The 20,179-nt window shown below is 42.8% G+C and overlaps 24 non-coding genes across 24 annotated transcripts; all 24 read left to right on the top strand.

The window, feature by feature from the left end:
- The first annotated feature begins 44 nt into the window (after positions 1–44).
- On the top strand, positions 45–185 carry LOC134592339 (U4 spliceosomal RNA). Its single transcript, XR_010088980.1, has one exon. It is a non-coding gene; the product is annotated as a U4 spliceosomal RNA (small nuclear RNA).
- A 472-nt stretch (positions 186–657) lies between these two features.
- On the top strand, positions 658–824 carry LOC134589927 (U1 spliceosomal RNA). Its single transcript, XR_010086927.1, has one exon. It is a non-coding gene; the product is annotated as a U1 spliceosomal RNA (small nuclear RNA).
- An 899-nt stretch (positions 825–1,723) lies between these two features.
- LOC134593118 (U4 spliceosomal RNA) lies at positions 1,724–1,864 on the top strand. The gene has a single exon (XR_010089646.1). It is a non-coding gene; the product is annotated as a U4 spliceosomal RNA (small nuclear RNA).
- A 472-nt stretch (positions 1,865–2,336) lies between these two features.
- Positions 2,337–2,503, top strand: LOC134589924 (U1 spliceosomal RNA). Its single transcript, XR_010086926.1, has one exon. It is a non-coding gene; the product is annotated as a U1 spliceosomal RNA (small nuclear RNA).
- An 899-nt stretch (positions 2,504–3,402) lies between these two features.
- LOC134591999 (U4 spliceosomal RNA) lies at positions 3,403–3,543 on the top strand. Its single transcript, XR_010088687.1, has one exon. It is a non-coding gene; the product is annotated as a U4 spliceosomal RNA (small nuclear RNA).
- A 479-nt stretch (positions 3,544–4,022) lies between these two features.
- On the top strand, positions 4,023–4,189 carry LOC134589923 (U1 spliceosomal RNA). Its single transcript, XR_010086925.1, has one exon. It is a non-coding gene; the product is annotated as a U1 spliceosomal RNA (small nuclear RNA).
- Positions 4,190–5,088: 899 nt separating this feature from the next.
- LOC134593268 (U4 spliceosomal RNA) lies at positions 5,089–5,229 on the top strand. The gene has a single exon (XR_010089774.1). It is a non-coding gene; the product is annotated as a U4 spliceosomal RNA (small nuclear RNA).
- A 472-nt stretch (positions 5,230–5,701) lies between these two features.
- Positions 5,702–5,868, top strand: LOC134589922 (U1 spliceosomal RNA). Its single transcript, XR_010086924.1, has one exon. It is a non-coding gene; the product is annotated as a U1 spliceosomal RNA (small nuclear RNA).
- Positions 5,869–6,767: 899 nt separating this feature from the next.
- Positions 6,768–6,908, top strand: LOC134593117 (U4 spliceosomal RNA). The gene has a single exon (XR_010089645.1). It is a non-coding gene; the product is annotated as a U4 spliceosomal RNA (small nuclear RNA).
- A 472-nt stretch (positions 6,909–7,380) lies between these two features.
- On the top strand, positions 7,381–7,547 carry LOC134589921 (U1 spliceosomal RNA). Its single transcript, XR_010086923.1, has one exon. It is a non-coding gene; the product is annotated as a U1 spliceosomal RNA (small nuclear RNA).
- Positions 7,548–8,446: 899 nt separating this feature from the next.
- Positions 8,447–8,587, top strand: LOC134591996 (U4 spliceosomal RNA). Its single transcript, XR_010088686.1, has one exon. It is a non-coding gene; the product is annotated as a U4 spliceosomal RNA (small nuclear RNA).
- Positions 8,588–9,066: 479 nt separating this feature from the next.
- Positions 9,067–9,233, top strand: LOC134589920 (U1 spliceosomal RNA). The gene has a single exon (XR_010086922.1). It is a non-coding gene; the product is annotated as a U1 spliceosomal RNA (small nuclear RNA).
- An 899-nt stretch (positions 9,234–10,132) lies between these two features.
- LOC134593267 (U4 spliceosomal RNA) lies at positions 10,133–10,273 on the top strand. The gene has a single exon (XR_010089773.1). It is a non-coding gene; the product is annotated as a U4 spliceosomal RNA (small nuclear RNA).
- A 471-nt stretch (positions 10,274–10,744) lies between these two features.
- On the top strand, positions 10,745–10,911 carry LOC134590791 (U1 spliceosomal RNA). Its single transcript, XR_010087664.1, has one exon. It is a non-coding gene; the product is annotated as a U1 spliceosomal RNA (small nuclear RNA).
- Positions 10,912–11,810: 899 nt separating this feature from the next.
- LOC134592338 (U4 spliceosomal RNA) lies at positions 11,811–11,951 on the top strand. The gene has a single exon (XR_010088979.1). It is a non-coding gene; the product is annotated as a U4 spliceosomal RNA (small nuclear RNA).
- Positions 11,952–12,416: 465 nt separating this feature from the next.
- LOC134589918 (U1 spliceosomal RNA) lies at positions 12,417–12,583 on the top strand. Its single transcript, XR_010086921.1, has one exon. It is a non-coding gene; the product is annotated as a U1 spliceosomal RNA (small nuclear RNA).
- An 899-nt stretch (positions 12,584–13,482) lies between these two features.
- On the top strand, positions 13,483–13,623 carry LOC134591907 (U4 spliceosomal RNA). Its single transcript, XR_010088607.1, has one exon. It is a non-coding gene; the product is annotated as a U4 spliceosomal RNA (small nuclear RNA).
- Positions 13,624–14,102: 479 nt separating this feature from the next.
- LOC134589917 (U1 spliceosomal RNA) lies at positions 14,103–14,269 on the top strand. The gene has a single exon (XR_010086920.1). It is a non-coding gene; the product is annotated as a U1 spliceosomal RNA (small nuclear RNA).
- An 899-nt stretch (positions 14,270–15,168) lies between these two features.
- LOC134593265 (U4 spliceosomal RNA) lies at positions 15,169–15,309 on the top strand. The gene has a single exon (XR_010089772.1). It is a non-coding gene; the product is annotated as a U4 spliceosomal RNA (small nuclear RNA).
- A 471-nt stretch (positions 15,310–15,780) lies between these two features.
- LOC134590460 (U1 spliceosomal RNA) lies at positions 15,781–15,947 on the top strand. The gene has a single exon (XR_010087380.1). It is a non-coding gene; the product is annotated as a U1 spliceosomal RNA (small nuclear RNA).
- An 899-nt stretch (positions 15,948–16,846) lies between these two features.
- LOC134592337 (U4 spliceosomal RNA) lies at positions 16,847–16,987 on the top strand. The gene has a single exon (XR_010088978.1). It is a non-coding gene; the product is annotated as a U4 spliceosomal RNA (small nuclear RNA).
- Positions 16,988–17,459: 472 nt separating this feature from the next.
- Positions 17,460–17,626, top strand: LOC134589916 (U1 spliceosomal RNA). Its single transcript, XR_010086919.1, has one exon. It is a non-coding gene; the product is annotated as a U1 spliceosomal RNA (small nuclear RNA).
- Positions 17,627–18,525: 899 nt separating this feature from the next.
- LOC134591905 (U4 spliceosomal RNA) lies at positions 18,526–18,666 on the top strand. The gene has a single exon (XR_010088606.1). It is a non-coding gene; the product is annotated as a U4 spliceosomal RNA (small nuclear RNA).
- A 479-nt stretch (positions 18,667–19,145) lies between these two features.
- LOC134590549 (U1 spliceosomal RNA) lies at positions 19,146–19,312 on the top strand. Its single transcript, XR_010087455.1, has one exon. It is a non-coding gene; the product is annotated as a U1 spliceosomal RNA (small nuclear RNA).
- The last annotated feature ends 867 nt before the right edge of the window (positions 19,313–20,179 follow it).

The raw sequence follows: 20,179 nt of genomic DNA, 5'->3' as shown, positions 1-20,179 counted from the left end.
GTCCTTACGTGGTAGCTCTTAAAAGCTGGCCCACTTGAACAGCTAGCTTTGCGCAGTGGCAGTATCGTAGCCCATGAGGTCAATCCGAGGCGTGATTATTGCTAATTGAAAACTTTACCCAATACCCCGCCATGATGACTTGAAATACAGTCAGCATTGGCAATTTTTGACAGGCTCTAAGGAGACTGAAAGATTGGTTTAATAAAAGTTTATGGCGCCCCATGTCTAGGGCGTGTCTTACGTGACTCCCGTTTCTTCCTGAGCTCTGTTGCACCATTCCTTCCGCTGGCTTCTTAGCATTTCCCTTTTACCTTTCTCTCCCACTGAATTCACTTGTTTCCGGCAGCACACTATTCTCACTACATGCTACGAATTCCCATCCTTCGGCTCATTGGCCTAGCATTTGCCTTTATGCAAATTGCTCCTTCGCACCCTGAATCCAGCTCAATTATTCACACCTAACCACCTGAAGGCACTAAAATTACTGGTAGCTAAGGAAAACAACGATCAGCCACGAGGTTTGGTAATCTTTTGTAGCCTTCTATCATTTGGATTATTTATTTGCTTTTTTTTTTTTTTTAACTTGCTTTATTATTTCACCACAGCCTAAAGGAAAGGCTTCCCAGCGGGCGTGCCTTTGAATGTACCCGTCATGTCATACTTACCTGGCAGGGGAGCAATAGCCATGATCCCTAAGGTGGCTCTCCCAGAGTGAGGCTGGTTCATTGCACTCCGTACCAGTTGACCTCTGCGATTTCCTCAAATGTGGGAAACTCGACTGCATAATTTATGGTAGTGGGGGACTGCGTTCGCGCTTTCCCCTGTGTTTGCTTGTTTGACAAAAATAGAGAACTTCACCAATTTTGATGAAGGATAATTTCAGCCACGGCACCCGTCTTCTTTGGCTCTTACTTTCCGCATCAAGCAGGCAGCGACAATCATTTCCTAGGCTTGATCATTTTTATTATCTATGTTTTCTGGAGACCAGTTTTAAGCCAGAATTTCACTTTTTATTTTAACTTTTCAGCTTTTTTTTCATCATTTGTTTATCCTGACTTCTTTTGATTTATTGTATGCTTCAATGCAATGGAAGAAATAAAGAATTGGAGACCTATATTACGTCTTCCAACAGAACGTAACGTTTGATTGAATTTCTGGGAAAAAAAAAATTTCTGGATCAAGGCAGTGAATTGCCGCTTGAGACAATCAGACCAAACCTTAGGAATAGCTGGGTGGTCGCTAGCACTTACTAATGAACACCATGGAATTTTGAAAAAGCCACCACAAATGTTCTTTCAGCCCTGTTGAGTGTGGATGAAGAGAAGACAGGTGCTAGGCAAGGGTCATTCCTATCGATGGAGTCATGAAATGTGTGACTTTGGGGACGAACGTAGACCAGCGGATTGTGTACTCTGCCTAATGGCTGCTGTAGTAGAATCTTGGCAAAACCGTTTCCAAAGAGAGAAAAAAAATTGTACAAGGTTTGCTGCAAGATATGGTTGCCCTCACTCTCTGTTATAGGTTTGGAACCATTCCAAGATGCCATATAAGAAGACCGAGGAATTTGTTGGGGTTTAAGCTTCCCTGTAGGAGGAAGCGGGCCTAATTAGAATATTGCCTCCCACAATCCTTTGCAATGGCTTATGGTCATGAACTTTTTCTCACCGCTGTCTTAAAGTGTCCTTACGTGGTAGCTCTTAAAAGCTGGCCCACTTGAACAGTTATCTTTGCGCAGTGGCAGTATCGTAGCCCATGAGGTCAATCCGAGGCGTGATTATTGCTAATTGAAAACTTTACCCAATACCCTGCCATGATGACTTGAAATACAGTCAGCATTGGCAATTTTTGACAGGCTCTAAGGAGACTGAAAGATTGGTTTAATAAAAGTTTATGGCGCCCCATGTCTAGGGCGTGTCTTACGTGACTCCCGTTTCTTCCTGAGCTCTGTTGCACCATTCCTTCCGCTGGCTTCTTAGCATTTCCCTTTTACCTTTCTCTCCCACTGAATTCACTTGTTTCCGGCAGCACACTATTCTCACTACATGCTACGAATTCCCATCCTTCGGCTCATTGGCCTAGCATTTGCCTTTATGCAAATTGCTCCTTCGCACCCTGAATCCAGCTCAATTATTCACACCTAACCACCTGAAGGCACTAAAATTACTGGTAGCTAAGGAAAACAACGATCAGCCACGAGGTTTGGTAATCTTTTGTAGCCTTCTATCATTTGGATTATTTATTTGCTTTTTTTTTTTTTTAAACTTACTTTATTATTTCACCACAGCCTAAAGGAAAGGCTTCCCAGCGGGCGTGCCTTTGAATGTACCCGTCATGTCATACTTACCTGGCAGGGGAGCAATAGCCATGATCCCTAAGGTGGCTCTCCCAGAGTGAGGCTGGTTCATTGCACTCCGTACCAGTTGACCTCTGCGATTTCCTCAAATGTGGGAAACTCGACTGCATAATTTATGGTAGTGGGGGACTGCGTTCGCGCTTTCCCCTGTGTTTGCTTGTTTGACAAAAATAGAGAACTTCACCAATTCTGACGAAGGATAATTTCAGCCACGGCACCCGTCTTCTTTGGCTCTTACTTTCCGCATCAAGCAGGCAGCGACAATCATTTCCTAGGCTTGATCATTTTTATTATCTATGTTTTCTGGAGACCAGTTTTAAGCCAGAATTTCACTTTTTATTTTAACTTTTCAGCTTTTTTTTCATCATTTTTTTATCCTGACTTCTTTTGATTTATTGTATGCTTCAATGCAATGGAAGAAATAAAGAATTGGAGACCTATATTACGTCTTCCAACAGAACGTAACGTTTGATTGAATTTCTGGGAAAAAAAAAATTTCTGGATCAAGGCAGTGAATTGCCGCTTGAGACAATCAGACCAAACCTTAGGAATAGCTGGGTGGTCGCTAGCACTTACTAATGAACACCATGGAATTTTGAAAAAGCCACCACAAATGTTCTTTCAGCCCTGTTGAGTGTGGATGAAGAGAAGACAGGTGCTAGGCAAGGGTCATTCCTATCGATGGAGTCATGAAATGTGTGACTTTGGGGACGAACGTAGACCAGCGGATTGTGTACTCTGCCTAATGGCTGCTGTAGTAGAATCTTGGCAAAACTGTTTCCAAAGAGAGAAAAAAAATTGTACAAGGTTTGCTGCAAGATATGGTTGCCCTCACTCTCTGTTATAGGTTTGGAACCATTCCAAGATGCCATATAAGAAGACCGAGGAATTTGTTGGGGTTTAAGCTTCCCTGTAGGAGGAAGCGGGCCTAATTAGAATATTGCCTCCCACAATCCTTTGCAATGGCTTATGGTCATGAACTTTTTCTCACCGCTGTCTTAAAGTGTCCTTACGTGGTAGCTCTTAAAAGCTGGCCCACTTGAACAGTTAACTTTGCGCAGTGGCAGTATCGTAGCCTATGAGGTCAATCCGAGGCGTGATTATTGCTAATTGAAAACTTTACCCAATACCCCGCCATGATGACTTGAAATACAGTCAGCATTGGCAATTTTTGACAGGCTCTAAGGAGACTGAAAGATTGGTTTAAAAAAAGTTTATGGCGCCCCATGTCTAGGGCGTGTCTTACGTGACTCCCGTTTCTTCCTGAGCTCTGTTGCACCATTCCTTCCGCTGGCTTCCTTGCATTTCCCTTTTACCTTTCTCTCCCACTGAATCCACTTGTTTCCGGCAGCACACTATTCTCACTACATGCTACGAATTCCCATCCTTCGGCTCATTGGCCTAGCATTTGCCTTTATGCAAATTGCTCCTTCGCACCCTGAATCCAGCTCAATTATTCACACCTAACCACCTGAAGGCACTAAAATTACTGGTAGCTAAGGAAAACAACGATCAGCCACGAGGTTTGGTAATCTTTTGTAGCCTTCTATCATTTGGATTATTTATTTGCTCTTCTTTTTTTTTTTTTTTTAAACTTGCTTTATTATTTCACCACAGCCTAAAGGAAAGGCTTCCCAGCGGGCGTGCCTTTGAATGTACCCATCATGTCATACTTACCTGGCAGGGGAGCAATAGCCATGATCCCTAAGGTGGCTCTCCCAGAGTGAGGCTGGTTCATTGCACTCCGTACCAGTTGACCTCTGCGATTTCCTCAAATGTGGGAAACTCGACTGCATAATTTATGGTAGTGGGGGACTGCGTTCGCGCTTTCCCCTGTGTTTGCTTGTTTGACAAAAATAGAGAACTTCACCAATTCTGACGAAGGATAATTTCAGCCACGGCACCCGTCTTCTTTGGCTCTTACTTTCCACATCAAGCAGGCAGCGACAATCATTTCCTAGGCTTGATCATTTTTATTATCTATGTTTTCTGGAGACCAGTTTTAAGCCAGAATTTCACTTTTTATTTTAACTTTTCAGCTTTTTTTTCATCATTTTTTTATCCTGACTTCTTTTGATTTATTGTATGCCTCAATGCAATGGAAGAAATAAAGAATTGGAGACCTATATTACGTCTTCCAACAGAACGTAACGTTTGATTGAATTTCTGGGAAAAAAAGATTTTCTGGATCAAGGCAGTGAATTGCCGCTTGAGACAATCAGACCAAACCTTAGGAATAGCTGGGTGGTCGCTAGCACTTACTAATGAACACCATGGAATTTTGAAAAAGCCACCACAAATGTTCTTTCAGCCCTGTTGAGTGTGGATGAAGAGAAGACAGGTGCTAGGCAAGGGTCATTCCTATCGATGGAGTCATGAAATGTGTGACTTTGGGGACGAACGTAGACCAGCGGATTGTGTACTCTGCCTAATGGCTGCTGTAGTAGAATCTTGGCAAAACTGTTTCCAAAGAGAGAAAAAAAATTGTACAAGGTTTGCTGCAAGATATGGTTGCCCTCACTCTCTGTTATAGGTTTGGAACCATTCCAAGATGCCATATAAGAAGACCGAGGAATTTGTTGGGGTTTAAGCTTCCCTGTAGGAGGAAGCGGGCCTAATTAGAATATTGCCTCCCATAATCCTTTGCAATGGCTTATGGTCATGAACTTTTTCTCACCGCTGTCTTAAAGTGTCCTTACGTGGTAGCTCTTAAAAGCTGGCCCACTTGAACAGCTAGCTTTGCGCAGTGGCAGTATCGTAGCCCATGAGGTCAATCCGAGGCGTGATTATTGCTAATTGAAAACTTTACCCAATACCCTGCCATGATGACTTGAAATACAGTCAGCATTGGCAATTTTTGACAGGCTCTAAGGAGACTGAAAGATTGGTTTAATAAAAGTTTATGGCGCCCCATGTCTAGGGCGTGTCTTACGTGACTCCCGTTTCTTCCTGAGCTCTGTTGCACCATTCCTTCCGCTGGCTTCTTAGCATTTCCCTTTTACCTTTCTCTCCCACTGAATTCACTTGTTTCCGGCAGCACACTATTCTCACTACATGCTACGAATTCCCATCCTTCGGCTCATTGGCCTAGCATTTGCCTTTATGCAAATTGCTCCTTCGCACCCTGAATCCAGCTCAATTATTCACACCTAACCACCTGAAGGCACTAAAATTACTGGTAGCTAAGGAAAACAACGATCAGCCACGAGGTTTGGTAATCTTTTGTAGCCTTCTATCATTTGGATTATTTATTTGCTTTTTTTTTTTTTTAAACTTACTTTATTATTTCACCACAGCCTAAAGGAAAGGCTTCCCAGCGGGCGTGCCTTTGAATGTACCCGTCATGTCATACTTACCTGGCAGGGGAGCAATAGCCATGATCCCTAAGGTGGCTCTCCCAGAGTGAGGCTGGTTCATTGCACTCCGTACCAGTTGACCTCTGCGATTTCCTCAAATGTGGGAAACTCGACTGCATAATTTATGGTAGTGGGGGACTGCGTTCGCGCTTTCCCCTGTGTTTGCTTGTTTGACAAAAATAGAGAACTTCACCAATTCTGACGAAGGATAATTTCAGCCACGGCACCCGTCTTCTTTGGCTCTTACTTTCCGCATCAAGCAGGCAGCGACAATCATTTCCTAGGCTTGATCATTTTTATTATCTATGTTTTCTGGAGACCAGTTTTAAGCCAGAATTTCACTTTTTATTTTAACTTTTCAGCTTTTTTTTCATCATTTTTTTATCCTGACTTCTTTTGATTTATTGTATGCTTCAATGCAATGGAAGAAATAAAGAATTGGAGACCTATATTACGTCTTCCAACAGAACGTAACGTTTGATTGAATTTCTGGGAAAAAAAAAATTTCTGGATCAAGGCAGTGAATTGCCGCTTGAGACAATCAGACCAAACCTTAGGAATAGCTGGGTGGTCGCTAGCACTTACTAATGAACACCATGGAATTTTGAAAAAGCCACCACAAATGTTCTTTCAGCCCTGTTGAGTGTGGATGAAGAGAAGACAGGTGCTAGGCAAGGGTCATTCCTATCGATGGAGTCATGAAATGTGTGACTTTGGGGACGAACGTAGACCAGCGGATTGTGTACTCTGCCTAATGGCTGCTGTAGTAGAATCTTGGCAAAACCGTTTCCAAAGAGAGAAAAAAAATTGTACAAGGTTTGCTGCAAGATATGGTTGCCCTCACTCTCTGTTATAGGTTTGGAACCATTCCAAGATGCCATATAAGAAGACCGAGGAATTTGTTGGGGTTTAAGCTTCCCTGTAGGAGGAAGCGGGCCTAATTAGAATATTGCCTCCCACAATCCTTTGCAATGGCTTATGGTCATGAACTTTTTCTCACCGCTGTCTTAAAGTGTCCTTACGTGGTAGCTCTTAAAAGCTGGCCCACTTGAACAGTTATCTTTGCGCAGTGGCAGTATCGTAGCCCATGAGGTCAATCCGAGGCGTGATTATTGCTAATTGAAAACTTTACCCAATACCCTGCCATGATGACTTGAAATACAGTCAGCATTGGCAATTTTTGACAGGCTCTAAGGAGACTGAAAGATTGGTTTAATAAAAGTTTATGGCGCCCCATGTCTAGGGCGTGTCTTACGTGACTCCCGTTTCTTCCTGAGCTCTGTTGCACCATTCCTTCCGCTGGCTTCTTAGCATTTCCCTTTTACCTTTCTCTCCCACTGAATTCACTTGTTTCCGGCAGCACACTATTCTCACTACATGCTACGAATTCCCATCCTTCGGCTCATTGGCCTAGCATTTGCCTTTATGCAAATTGCTCCTTCGCACCCTGAATCCAGCTCAATTATTCACACCTAACCACCTGAAGGCACTAAAATTACTGGTAGCTAAGGAAAACAACGATCAGCCACGAGGTTTGGTAATCTTTTGTAGCCTTCTATCATTTGGATTATTTATTTGCTTTTTTTTTTTTTTAAACTTACTTTATTATTTCACCACAGCCTAAAGGAAAGGCTTCCCAGCGGGCGTGCCTTTGAATGTACCCGTCATGTCATACTTACCTGGCAGGGGAGCAATAGCCATGATCCCTAAGGTGGCTCTCCCAGAGTGAGGCTGGTTCATTGCACTCCGTACCAGTTGACCTCTGCGATTTCCTCAAATGTGGGAAACTCGACTGCATAATTTATGGTAGTGGGGGACTGCGTTCGCGCTTTCCCCTGTGTTTGCTTGTTTGACAAAAATAGAGAACTTCACCAATTCTGACGAAGGATAATTTCAGTCACGGCACCCGTCTTCTTTGGCTCTTACTTTCCGCATCAAGCAGGCAGCGACAATCATTTCCTAGGCTTGATCATTTTTATTATCTATGTTTTCTGGAGACCAGTTTTAAGCCAGAATTTCACTTTTTATTTTAACTTTTCAGCTTTTTTTTCATCATTTTTTTATCCTGACTTCTTTTGATTTATTGTATGCTTCAATGCAATGGAAGAAATAAAGAATTGGAGACCTATATTACGTCTTCCAACAGAACGTAACGTTTGATTGAATTTCTGGGAAAAAAAAAATTTCTGGATCAAGGCAGTGAATTGCCGCTTGAGACAATCAGACCAAACCTTAGGAATAGCTGGGTGGTCGCTAGCACTTACTAATGAACACCATGGAATTTTGAAAAAGCCACCACAAATGTTCTTTCAGCCCTGTTGAGTGTGGATGAAGAGAAGACAGGTGCTAGGCAAGGGTCATTCCTATCGATGGAGTCATGAAATGTGTGACTTTGGGGACGAACGTAGACCAGCGGATTGTGTACTCTGCCTAATGGCTGCTGTAGTAGAATCTTGGCAAAACTGTTTCCAAAGAGAGAAAAAAAATTGTACAAGGTTTGCTGCAAGATATGGTTGCCCTCACTCTCTGTTATAGGTTTGGAACCATTCCAAGATGCCATATAAGAAGACCGAGGAATTTGTTGGGGTTTAAGCTTCCCTGTAGGAGGAAGCGGGCCTAATTAGAATATTGCCTCCCACAATCCTTTGCAATGGCTTATGGTCATGAACTTTTTCTCACCGCTGTCTTAAAGTGTCCTTACGTGGTAGCTCTTAAAAGCTGGCCCACTTGAACAGTTAACTTTGCGCAGTGGCAGTATCGTAGCCTATGAGGTCAATCCGAGGCGTGATTATTGCTAATTGAAAACTTTACCCAATACCCCGCCATGATGACTTGAAATACAGTCAGCATTGGCAATTTTTGACAGGCTCTAAGGAGACTGAAAGATTGGTTTAAAAAAAGTTTATGGCGCCCCATGTCTAGGGCGTGTCTTACGTGACTCCCGTTTCTTCCTGAGCTCTGTTGCACCATTCCTTCCGCTGGCTTCCTTGCATTTCCCTTTTACCTTTCTCTCCCACTGAATCCACTTGTTTCCGGCAGCACACTATTCTCACTACATGCTACGAATTCCCATCCTTCGGCTCATTGGCCTAGCATTTGCCTTTATGCAAATTGCTCCTTCGCACCCTGAATCCAGCTCAATTATTCACACCTAACCACCTGAAGGCACTAAAATTACTGGTAGCTAAGGAAAACAACGATCAGCCACGAGGTTTGGTAATCTTTTGTAGCCTTCTATCATTTGGATTATTTATTTGCTCTTCTTTTTTTTTTTTTTTTAAACTTGCTTTATTATTTCACCACAGCCTAAAGGAAAGGCTTCCCAGCGGGCGTGCCTTTGAATGTACCCATCATGTCATACTTACCTGGCAGGGGAGCAATAGCCATGATCCCTAAGGTGGCTCTCCCAGAGTGAGGCTGGTTCATTGCACTCCGTACCAGTTGACCTCTGCGATTTCCTCAAATGTGGGAAACTCGACTGCATAATTTATGGTAGTGGGGGACTGCGTTCGCGCTTTCCCCTGTGTTTGCTTGTTTGACAAAAATAGAGAACTTCACCAATTCTGACGAAGGATAATTTCAGCCACGGCACCCGTCTTCTTTGGCTCTTACTTTCCACATCAAGCAGGCAGCGACAATCATTTCCTAGGCTTGATCATTTTTATTATCTATGTTTTCTGGAGACCAGTTTTAAGCCAGAATTTCACTTTTTATTTTAACTTTTCAGCTTTTTTTTCATCATTTTTTTATCCTGACTTCTTTTGATTTATTGTATGCTTCAATGCAATGGAAGAAATAAAGAATTGGAGACCTATATTACGTCTTCCAACAGAACGTAACGTTTGATTGAATTTCTGGGAAAAAAAGATTTTCTGGATCAAGGCAGTGAATTGCCGCTTGAGACAATCAGACCAAACCTTAGGAATAGCTGGGTGGTCGCTAGCACTTACTAATGAACACCATGGAATTTTGAAAAAGCCACCACAAATGTTCTTTCAGCCCTGTTGAGTGTGGATGAAGAGAAGACAGGTGCTAGGCAAGGGTCATTCCTATCGATGGAGTCATGAAATGTGTGACTTTGGGGACGAACGTAGACCAGCGGATTGTGTACTCTGCCTAATGGCTGCTGTAGTAGAATCTTGGCAAAACTGTTTCCAAAGAGAGAAAAAAAATTGTACAAGGTTTGCTGCAAGATATGGTTGCCCTCACTCTCTGTTATAGGTTTGGAACCATTCCAAGATGCCATAAAAGAAGACCGAGGAATTTGTTGGGGTTTAAGCTTCCCTGTAGGAGGAAGCGGGCCTAATTAGAATATTGCCTCCCATAATCCTTTGCAATGGCTTATGGTCATGAACTTTTTCTCACCGCTGTCTTAAAGTTTCCTTACGTGGTAGCTCTTAAAAGCTGGCCCACTTGAACAGCTAGCTTTGCGCAGTGGCAGTATCGTAGCCCATGAGGTCAATCCGAGGCGTGATTATTGCTAATTGAAAACTTTACCCAATACCCTGCCATGATGACTTGAAATACAGTCAGCATTGGCAATTTTTGACAGGCTCTAAGGAGACTGAAAGATTGGTTTAATAAAAGTTTATGGCGCCCCATGTCTAGGGCGTGTCTTACGTGACTCCCGTTTCTTCCTGAGCTCTGTTGCACCATTCCTTCCGCTGGCTTCTTAACATTTCCCTTTTACCTTTCTCTCCCACTGAATTCACTTGTTTCCGGCAGCACACTATTCTCACTACATGCTACGAATTCCCATCCTTCGGCTCATTGGCCTAGCATTTGCCTTTATGCAAATTGCTCCTTCGCACCCTGAATCCAGCTCAATTATTCACACCTAACCACCTGAAGGCACTAAAATTACTGGTAGCTAAGGAAAACAACGATCAGCCACGAGGTTTGGTAATCTTTTGTAGCCTTCTATCATTTGGATTATTTATTTGCTTTTTTTTTTTTTTAACTTACTTTATTATTTCACCACAGCCTAAAGGAAAGGCTTCCCAGCGGGCGTGCCTTTGAATGTACCCGTCATGTCATACTTACCTGGCAGGGGAGCAATAGCCATGATCCCTAAGGTGGTTCTCCCAGAGTGAGGCTGGTTCATTGCACTCCGTACCAGTTGACCTCTGCGATTTCCTCAAATGTGGGAAACTCGACTGTATAATTTATGGTAGTGGGGGACTGCGTTCGCGCTTTCCCCTGTGTTTGCTTGTTTGACAAAAATAGAGAACTTCACCAATTCTGACGAAGGATAATTTCAGCCACGGCACCCGTCTTCTTTGGCTCTTACTTTCCACATCAAGCAGGCAGCGACAATCATTTCCTAGGCTTGATCATTTTTATTATCTATGTTTTCTGGAGACCAGTTTTAAGCCAGAATTTCACTTTTTATTTAAACTTTTCAGCTTTTTTTTCATCATTTTTTTATCCTGACTTCTTTTGATTTATTGTATGCTTCAATGCAATGGAAGAAATAAAGAATTGGAGACCTATATTACGTCTTCCAACAGAACGTAACGTTTGATTGAATTTCTGGGAAAAAAAGATTTTCTGGATCAAATCAGTGAATTGCCGCTTGAGACAATCAGACCAAACCTTAGGAATAGCTGGGTGGTCGCTAGCACTTACTAATGAACACCATGGAATTTTGAAAAAGCCACCACAAATGTTCTTTCAGCCCTGTTGAGTGTGGATGAAGAGAAGACAGGTGCTAGGCAAGGGTCATTCCTATCGATGGAGTCATGAAATGTGTGACTTTGGGGACGAACGTAGACCAGCGGATTGTGTACTCTGCCTAATGGCTGCTGTAGTAGAATCTTGGCAAAACTGTTTCCAAAGAGAGAAAAAAAATTGTACAAGGTTTGCTGCAAGATATGGTTGCCCTCACTCTCTGTTATAGGTTTGGAACCATTCCAAGATGCCATATAAGAAGACCGAGGAATTTGTTGGGGTTTAAGCTTCCCTGTAGGAGGAAGCGGGCCTAATTAGAATATTGCCTCCCATAATCCTTTGCAATGGCTTATGGTCATGAACTTTTTCTCACCACTGTCTTAAAGTGTCCTTACGTGGTAGCTCTTAAAAGCTGGCCCACTTGAACAGCTAGCTTTGCGCAGTGGCAGTATCGTAGCCCATGAGGTCAATCCGAGGCGTGATTATTGCTAATTGAAAACTTTACCCAATACCCCGCCATGATGACTTGAAATACAGTCAGCATTGGCAATTTTTGACAGGCTCTAAGGAGACTGAAAGATTGGTTTAATAAAAGTTTATGGCGCCCCATGTCTAGGGCGTGTCTTACGTGACTCCCGTTTCTTCCTGAGCTCTGTTGCACCATTCCTTCCGCTGGCTTCTTAGCTTTTACCTTTCTCTCCCACTGAATTCACTTGTTTCCGGCAGCACACTATTCTCACTACATGCTACGAATTCCCATCCTTCGGCTCATTGGCCTAGCATTTGCCTTTATGCAAATTGCTCCTTCGCACCCTGAATCCAGCTCAATTATTCACACCTAACCACCTGAAGGCACTAAAATTACTGGTAGCTAAGGAAAACAACGATCAGCCACGAGGTTTGGTAATCTTTTGTAGCCTTCTATCATTTGGATTATTTATTTGCTTTTTTTTTTTTTTTAACTTGCTTTATTATTTCACCACAGCCTAAAGGAAAGGCTTCCCAGCGGGCGTGCCTTTGAATGTACCCGTCATGTCATACTTACCTGGCAGGGGAGCAATAGCCATGATCCCTAAGGTGGCTCTCCCAGAGTGAGGCTGGTTCATTGCACTCCGTACCAGTTGACCTCTGCGATTTCCTCAAATGTGGGAAACTCGACTGCATAATTTATGGTAGTGGGGGACTGCGTTCGCGCTTTCCCCTGTGTTTGCTTGTTTGACAAAAATAGAGAACTTCACCAATTCTGACGAAGGATAATTTCAGCCACGGCACCCGTCTTCTTTGGCTCTTACTTTCCGCATCAAGCAGGCAGCGACAATCATTTCCTAGGCTTGATCATTTTTATTATCTATGTTTTCTGGAGACCAGTTTTAAGCCAGAATTTCACTTTTTATTTTAACTTTTCAGCTTTTTTTTCATCATTTTTTTATCCTGACTTCTTTTGATTTATTGTATGCTTCAATGCAATGGAAGAAATAAAGAATTGGAGACCTATATTACGTCTTCCAACAGAACGTAACGTTTGATTGAATTTCTGGGAAAAAAAGATTTTCTGGATCAAGGCAGTGAATTGCCGCTTGAGACAATCAGACCAAACCTTAGGAATAGCTGGGTGGTCGCTAGCACTTACTAATGAACACCATGGAATTTTGAAAAAGCCACCACAAATGTTCTTTCAGCCCTGTTGAGTGTGGATGAAGAGAAGACAGGTGCTAGGCAAGGGTCATTCCTATCGATGGAGTCATGAAATGTGTGACTTTGGGGACGAACGTAGACCAGCGGATTGTGTACTCTGCCTAATGGCTGCTGTAGTAGAATCTTGGCAAAACCGTTTCCAAAGAGAGAAAAAAAATTGTACAAGGTTTGCTGCAAGATATGGTTGCCCTCACTCTCTGTTATAGGTTTGGAACCATTCCAAGATGCCATATAAGAAGACCGAGGAATTTGTTGGGGTTTAAGCTTCCCTGTAGGAGGAAGCGGGCCTAATTAGAATATTGCCTCCCACAATCCTTTGCAATGGCTTATGGTCATGAACTTTTTCTCACCGCTGTCTTAAAGTGTCCTTACGTGGTAGCTCTTAAAAGCTGGCCCACTTGAACAGTTATCTTTGTGCAGTGGCAGTATCGTAGCCCATGAGGTCAATCCGAGGCGTGATTATTGCTAATTGAAAACTTTACCCAATACCCCGCCATGATGACTTGAAATACAGTCAGCATTGGCAATTTTTGACAGGCTCTAAGGAGACTGAAAGATTGGTTTAAAAAAAGTTTATGGCGCCCCATGTCTAGGGCATGTCTTACGTGACTCCCGTTTCTTCCTGAGCTCTATTGCACCATTCCTTCCGCTGGCTTCCTTGCATTTCCCTTTTACCTTTCTCTCCCACTGAATCCACTTGTTTCTGGCAGCACACTATTCTCACTACATGCTACGAATTCCCATCCTTCGGCTCATTGGCCTAGCATTTGCCTTTATGCAAATTGCTCCTTCGCACCCTGAATCCAGCTCAATTATTTACACCTAACCACCTGAAGGCACTAAAATTACTGGTAGCTAAGGAAAACAACGATCAGCCACGAGGTTTGGTAATCTTTTGTAGCCTTCTATCATTTGGATTATTTATTTGCTCTTCTTTTTTTTTTTTTTTTAAACTTGCTTTATTATTTCACCACAGCCTAAAGGAAAGGCTTCCCAGCGGGCGTGCCTTTGAATGTACCCATCATGTCATACTTACCTGGCAGGGGAGCAATAGCCATGATCCCTAAGGTGGCTCTCCCAGAGTGAGGCTGGTTCATTGCACTCCGTACCAGTTGACCTCTGCGATTTCCTCAAATGTGGGAAACTCGACTGCATAATTTATGGTAGTGGGGGACTGCGTTCGCGCTTTCCCCTGTGTTTGCTTGTTTGACAAAAATAGAGAACTTCACCAATTCTGACGAAGGATAATTTCAGCCACGGCACCCGTCTTCTTTGGCTCTTACTTTCCACATCAAGCAGGCAGCGACAATCATTTCCTAAGCTTGATCATTTTTATTATCTATGTTTTCTGGAGACCAGTTTTAAGCCAGAATTTCACTTTTTATTTTAACTTTTCAGCTTTTTTTTCATCATTTTTTTATCCTGACTTCTTTTGATTTATTGTATGCTTCAATGCAATGGAAGAAATAAAGAATTGGAGACCTATATTACGTCTTCCAACAGAACGTAACGTTTGATTGAATTTCTGGGAAAAAAAGATTTTCTGGATCAAGGCAGTGAATTGCCGCTTGAGACAATCAGACCAAACCTTAGGAATAGCTGGGTGGTCGCTAGCACTTACTAATGAACACCATGGAATTTTGAAAAAGCCACCACAAATGTTCTTTCAGCCCTGTTGAGTGTGGATGAAGAGAAGACAGGTGCTAGGCAAGGGTCATTCCTATCGATGGAGTCATGAAATGTGTGACTTTGGGGACGAACGTAGACCAGCGGATTGTGTACTCTGCCTAATGGCTGCTGTAGTAGAATCTTGGCAAAACTGTTTCCAAAGAGAGAAAAAAAATTGTACAAGGTTTGCTGCAAGATATGGTTGCCCTCACTCTCTGTTATAGGTTTGGAACCATTCCAAGATGCCATAAAAGAAGACCGAGGAATTTGTTGGGGTTTAAGCTTCCCTGTAGGAGGAAGCGGGCCTAATTAGAATATTGCCTCCCATAATCCTTTGCAATGGCTTATGGTCATGAACTTTTTCTCACCGCTGTCTTAAAGTGTCCTTACGTGGTAGCTCTTAAAAGCTGGCCCACTTGAACAGCTAGCTTTGCGCAGTGGCAGTATCGTAGCCCATGAGGTCAATCCGAGGCGTGATTATTGCTAATTGAAAACTTTACCCAATACCCTGCCATGATGACTTGAAATACAGTCAGCATTGGCAATTTTTGACAGGCTCTAAGGAGACTGAAAGATTGGTTTAATAAAAGTTTATGGCGCCCCATGTCTAGGGCGTGTCTTACGTGACTCCCGTTTCTTCCTGAGCTCTGTTGCACCATTCCTTCCGCTGGCTTCTTAACATTTCCCTTTTACCTTTCTCTCCCACTGAATTCACTTGTTTCCGGCAGCACACTATTCTCACTACATGCTACGAATTCCCATCCTTCGGCTCATTGGCCTAGCATTTGCCTTTATGCAAATTGCTCCTTCGCACCCTGAATCCAGCTCAATTATTCACACCTAACCACCTGAAGGCACTAAAATTACTGGTAGCTAAGGAAAACAACGATCAGCCACGAGGTTTGGTAATCTTTTGTAGCCTTCTATCATTTGGATTATTTATTTGCTTTTTTTTTTTTTTAACTTACTTTATTATTTCACCACAGCCTAAAGGAAAGGCTTCCCAGCGGGCGTGCCTTTGAATGTACCCGTCATGTCATACTTACCTGGCAGGGGAGCAATAGCCATGATCCCTAAGGTGGCTCTCCCAGAGTGAGGCTGGTTCATTGCACTCCGTACCAGTTGACCTCTGCGATTTCCTCAAATGTGGGAAACTCGACTGTATAATTTATGGTAGTGGGGGACTGCGTTCGCGCTTTCCCCTGTGTTTGCTTGTTTGACAAAAATAGAGAACTTCACCAATTCTGACGAAGGATAATTTCAGCCACGGCACCCGTCTTCTTTGGCTCTTACTTTCCACATCAAGCAGGCAGCGACAATCATTTCCTAGGCTTGATCATTTTTATTATCTATGTTTTCTGGAGACCAGTTTTAAGCCAGAATTTCACTTTTTATTTAAACTTTTCAGCTTTTTTTTCATCATTTTTTTATCCTGACTTCTTTTGATTTATTGTATGCTTCAATGCAATGGAAGAAATAAAGAATTGGAGACCTATATTACGTCTTCCAACAGAACGTAACGTTTGATTGAATTTCTGGGAAAAAAAGATTTTCTGGATCAAATCAGTGAATTGCCGCTTGAGACAATCAGACCAAACCTTAGGAATAGCTGGGTGGTCGCTAGCACTTACTAATGAACACCATGGAATTTTGAAAAAGCCACCACAAATGTTCTTTCAGCCCTGTTGAGTGTGGATGAAGAGAAGACAGGTGCTAGGCAAGGGTCATTCCTATCGATGGAGTCATGAAATGTGTGACTTTGGGGACGAACGTAGACCAGCGGATTGTGTACTCTGCCTAATGGCTGCTGTAGTAGAATCTTGGCAAAACTGTTTCCAAAGAGAGAAAAAAAATTGTACAAGGTTTGCTGCAAGATATGGTTGCCCTCACTCTCTGTTATAGGTTTGGAACCATTCCAAGATGCCATATAAGAAGACCGAGGAATTTGTTGGGGTTTAAGCTTCCCTGTAGGAGGAAGCGGGCCTAATTAGAATATTGCCTCCCATAATCCTTTGCAATGGCTTATGGTCATGAACTTTTTCTCACCACTGTCTTAAAGTGTCCTTACGTGGTAGCTCTTAAAAGCTGGCCCACTTGAACAGCTAGCTTTGCGCAGTGGCAGTATCGTAGCCCATGAGGTCAATCCGAGGCGTGATTATTGCTAATTGAAAACTTTACCCAATACCCCGCCATGATGACTTGAAATACAGTCAGCATTGGCAATTTTTGACAGGCTCTAAGGAGACTGAAAGATTGGTTTAATAAAAGTTTATGGCGCCCCATGTCTAGGGCGTGTCTTACGTGACTCCCGTTTCTTCCTGAGCTCTGTTGCACCATTCCTTCCGCTGGCTTCTTAGCATTTCCCTTTTACCTTTCTCTCCCACTGAATTCACTTGTTTCCGGCAGCACACTATTCTCACTACATGCTACGAATTCCCATCCTTCGGCTCATTGGCCTAGCATTTGCCTTTATGCAAATTGCTCCTTCGCACCCTGAATCCAGCTCAATTATTCACACCTAACCACCTGAAGGCACTAAAATTACTGGTAGCTAAGGAAAACAACGATCAGCCACGAGGTTTGGTAATCTTTTGTAGCCTTCTATCATTTGGATTATTTATTTGCTTTTTTTTTTTTTTTAACTTGCTTTATTATTTCACCACAGCCTAAAGGAAAGGCTTCCCAGCGGGCGTGCCTTTGAATGTACCCGTCATGTCATACTTACCTGGCAGGGGAGCAATAGCCATGATCCCTAAGGTGGCTCTCCCAGAGTGAGGCTGGTTCATTGCACTCCGTACCAGTTGACCTCTGCGATTTCCTCAAATGTGGGAAACTCGACTGCATAATTTATGGTAGTGGGGGACTGCGTTCGCGCTTTCCCCTGTGTTTGCTTGTTTGACAAAAATAGAGAACTTCACCAATTCTGACGAAGGATAATTTCAGCCACGGCACCCGTCTTCTTTGGCTCTTACTTTCCGCATCAAGCAGGCAGCGACAATCATTTCCTAGGCTTGATCATTTTTATTATCTATGTTTTCTGGAGACCAGTTTTAAGCCAGAATTTCACTTTTTATTTTAACTTTTCAGCTTTTTTTTCATCATTTTTTTATCCTGACTTCTTTTGATTTATTGTATGCTTCAATGCAATGGAAGAAATAAAGAATTGGAGACCTATATTACGTCTTCCAACAGAACGTAACGTTTGATTGAATTTCTGGGAAAAAAAGATTTTCTGGATCAAGTCAGTGAATTGCCGCTTGAGACAATCAGACCAAACCTTAGGAATAGCTGGGTGGTCGCTAGCACTTACTAATGAACACCATGGAATTTTGAAAAAGCCACCACAAATGTTCTTTCAGCCCTGTTGAGTGTGGATGAAGAGAAGACAGGTGCTAGGCAAGGGTCATTCCTATCGATGGAGTCATGAAATGTGTGACTTTGGGGACGAACGTAGACCAGCGGATTGTGTACTCTGCCTAATGGCTGCTGTAGTAGAATCTTGGCAAAACCGTTTCCAAAGAGAGAAAAAAAATTGTACAAGGTTTGCTGCAAGATATGGTTGCCCTCACTCTCTGTTATAGGTTTGGAACCATTCCAAGATGCCATATAAGAAGACCGAGGAATTTGTTGGGGTTTAAGCTTCCCTGTAGGAGGAAGCGGGCCTAATTAGAATATTGCCTCCCACAATCCTTTGCAATGGCTTATGGTCATGAACTTTTTCTCACCGCTGTCTTAAAGTGTCCTTACGTGGTAGCTCTTAAAAGCTGGCCCACTTGAACAGTTATCTTTGTGCAGTGGCAGTATCGTAGCCCATGAGGTCAATCCGAGGCGTGATTATTGCTAATTGAAAACTTTACCCAATACCCCGCCATGATGACTTGAAATACAGTCAGCATTGGCAATTTTTGACAGGCTCTAAGGAGACTGAAAGATTGGTTTAAAAAAAGTTTATGGCGCCCCATGTCTAGGGCATGTCTTACGTGACTCCCGTTTCTTCCTGAGCTCTATTGCACCATTCCTTCCGCTGGCTTCCTTGCATTTCCCTTTTACCTTTCTCTCCCACTGAATCCACTTGTTTCTGGCAGCACACTATTCTCACTACATGCTACGAATTCCCATCCTTCGGCTCATTGGCCTAGCATTTGCCTTTATGCAAATTGCTCCTTCGCACCCTGAATTCAGCTCAATTATTTACACCTAACCACCTGAAGGCACTAAAATTACTGGTAGCTAAGGAAAACAACGATCAGCCACGAGGTTTGGTAATCTTTTGTAGCCTTCTATCATTTGGATTATTTATTTGCTCTTCTTTTTTTTTTTTTTTTAAACTTGCTTTATTATTTCACCACAGCCTAAAGGAAAGGCTTCCCAGCGGGCGTGCCTTTGAATGTACCCGTCATGTCATACTTACCTGGCAGGGGAGCAATAGCCATGATCCCTAAGGTGGCTCTCCCAGAGTGAGGCTGGTTCATTGCACTCTGTACCAGTTGACCTCTGCGATTTCCTCAAATGTGGGAAACTCGACTGCATAATTTATGGTAGTGGGGGACTGTGTTCGCGCTTTCCCCTGTGTTTGCTTGTTTGACAAAAATAGAGAACTTCACCAATTCTGACGAAGGATAATTTCAGCCACGGCACCCGTCTTCTTTGGCTCTTACTTTCCACATCAAGCAGGCAGCGACAATCATTTCCTAGGCTTGATCATTTTTATTATCTATGTTTTCTGGAGACCAGTTTTAAGCCAGAATTTCACTTTTTATTTTAACTTTTCAGCTTTTTTTTCATCATTTTTTTATCCTGACTTCTTTTGATTTATTGTATGCTTCAATGCAATGGAAGAAATAAAGAATTGGAGACCTATATTACGTCTTCCAACAGAACGTAACGTTTGATTGAATTTCTGGGAAAAAAAGATTTTCTGGATCAAGGCAGTGAATTGCCGCTTGAGACAATCAGACCAAACCTTAGGAATAGCTGGGTGGTCGCTAGCACTTACTAATGAACACCATGGAATTTTGAAAAAGCCACCACAAATGTTCTTTCAGCCCTGTTGAGTGTGGATGAAGAGAAGACAGGTGCTAGGCAAGGGTCATTCCTATCGATGGAGTCATGAAATGTGTGACTTTGGGGACGAACGTAGACCAGCGGATTGTGTACTCTGCCTAATGGCTGCTGTAGTAGAATCTTGGCAAAACCGTTTCCAAAGAGAGAAAAAAAAATTGTACAAGGTTTGCTGCAAGATATGGTTGCCCTCACTCTCTGTTATAGGTTTGGAACCATTCCAAGATGCCATATAAGAAGACCGAGGAATTTGTTGGGGTTTAAGCTTCCCTGTAGGAGGAAGCGGGCCTAATTAGAATATTGCCTCCCACAATCCTTTGCAATGGCTTATGGTCATGAACTTTTTCTCACCGCTGTCTTAAAGTGTCCTTACGTG

The sequence above is a fragment of the Pelobates fuscus genome, chromosome 2 (assembly GCF_036172605.1).
Source record: "Pelobates fuscus isolate aPelFus1 chromosome 2, aPelFus1.pri, whole genome shotgun sequence".
NCBI classification, from domain to species: domain Eukaryota; kingdom Metazoa; phylum Chordata; class Amphibia; order Anura; family Pelobatidae; genus Pelobates; species Pelobates fuscus.
Note: the sequence above shows the minus strand (reverse complement) of the source record. Positions and strands in the feature narration are given on the sequence as shown.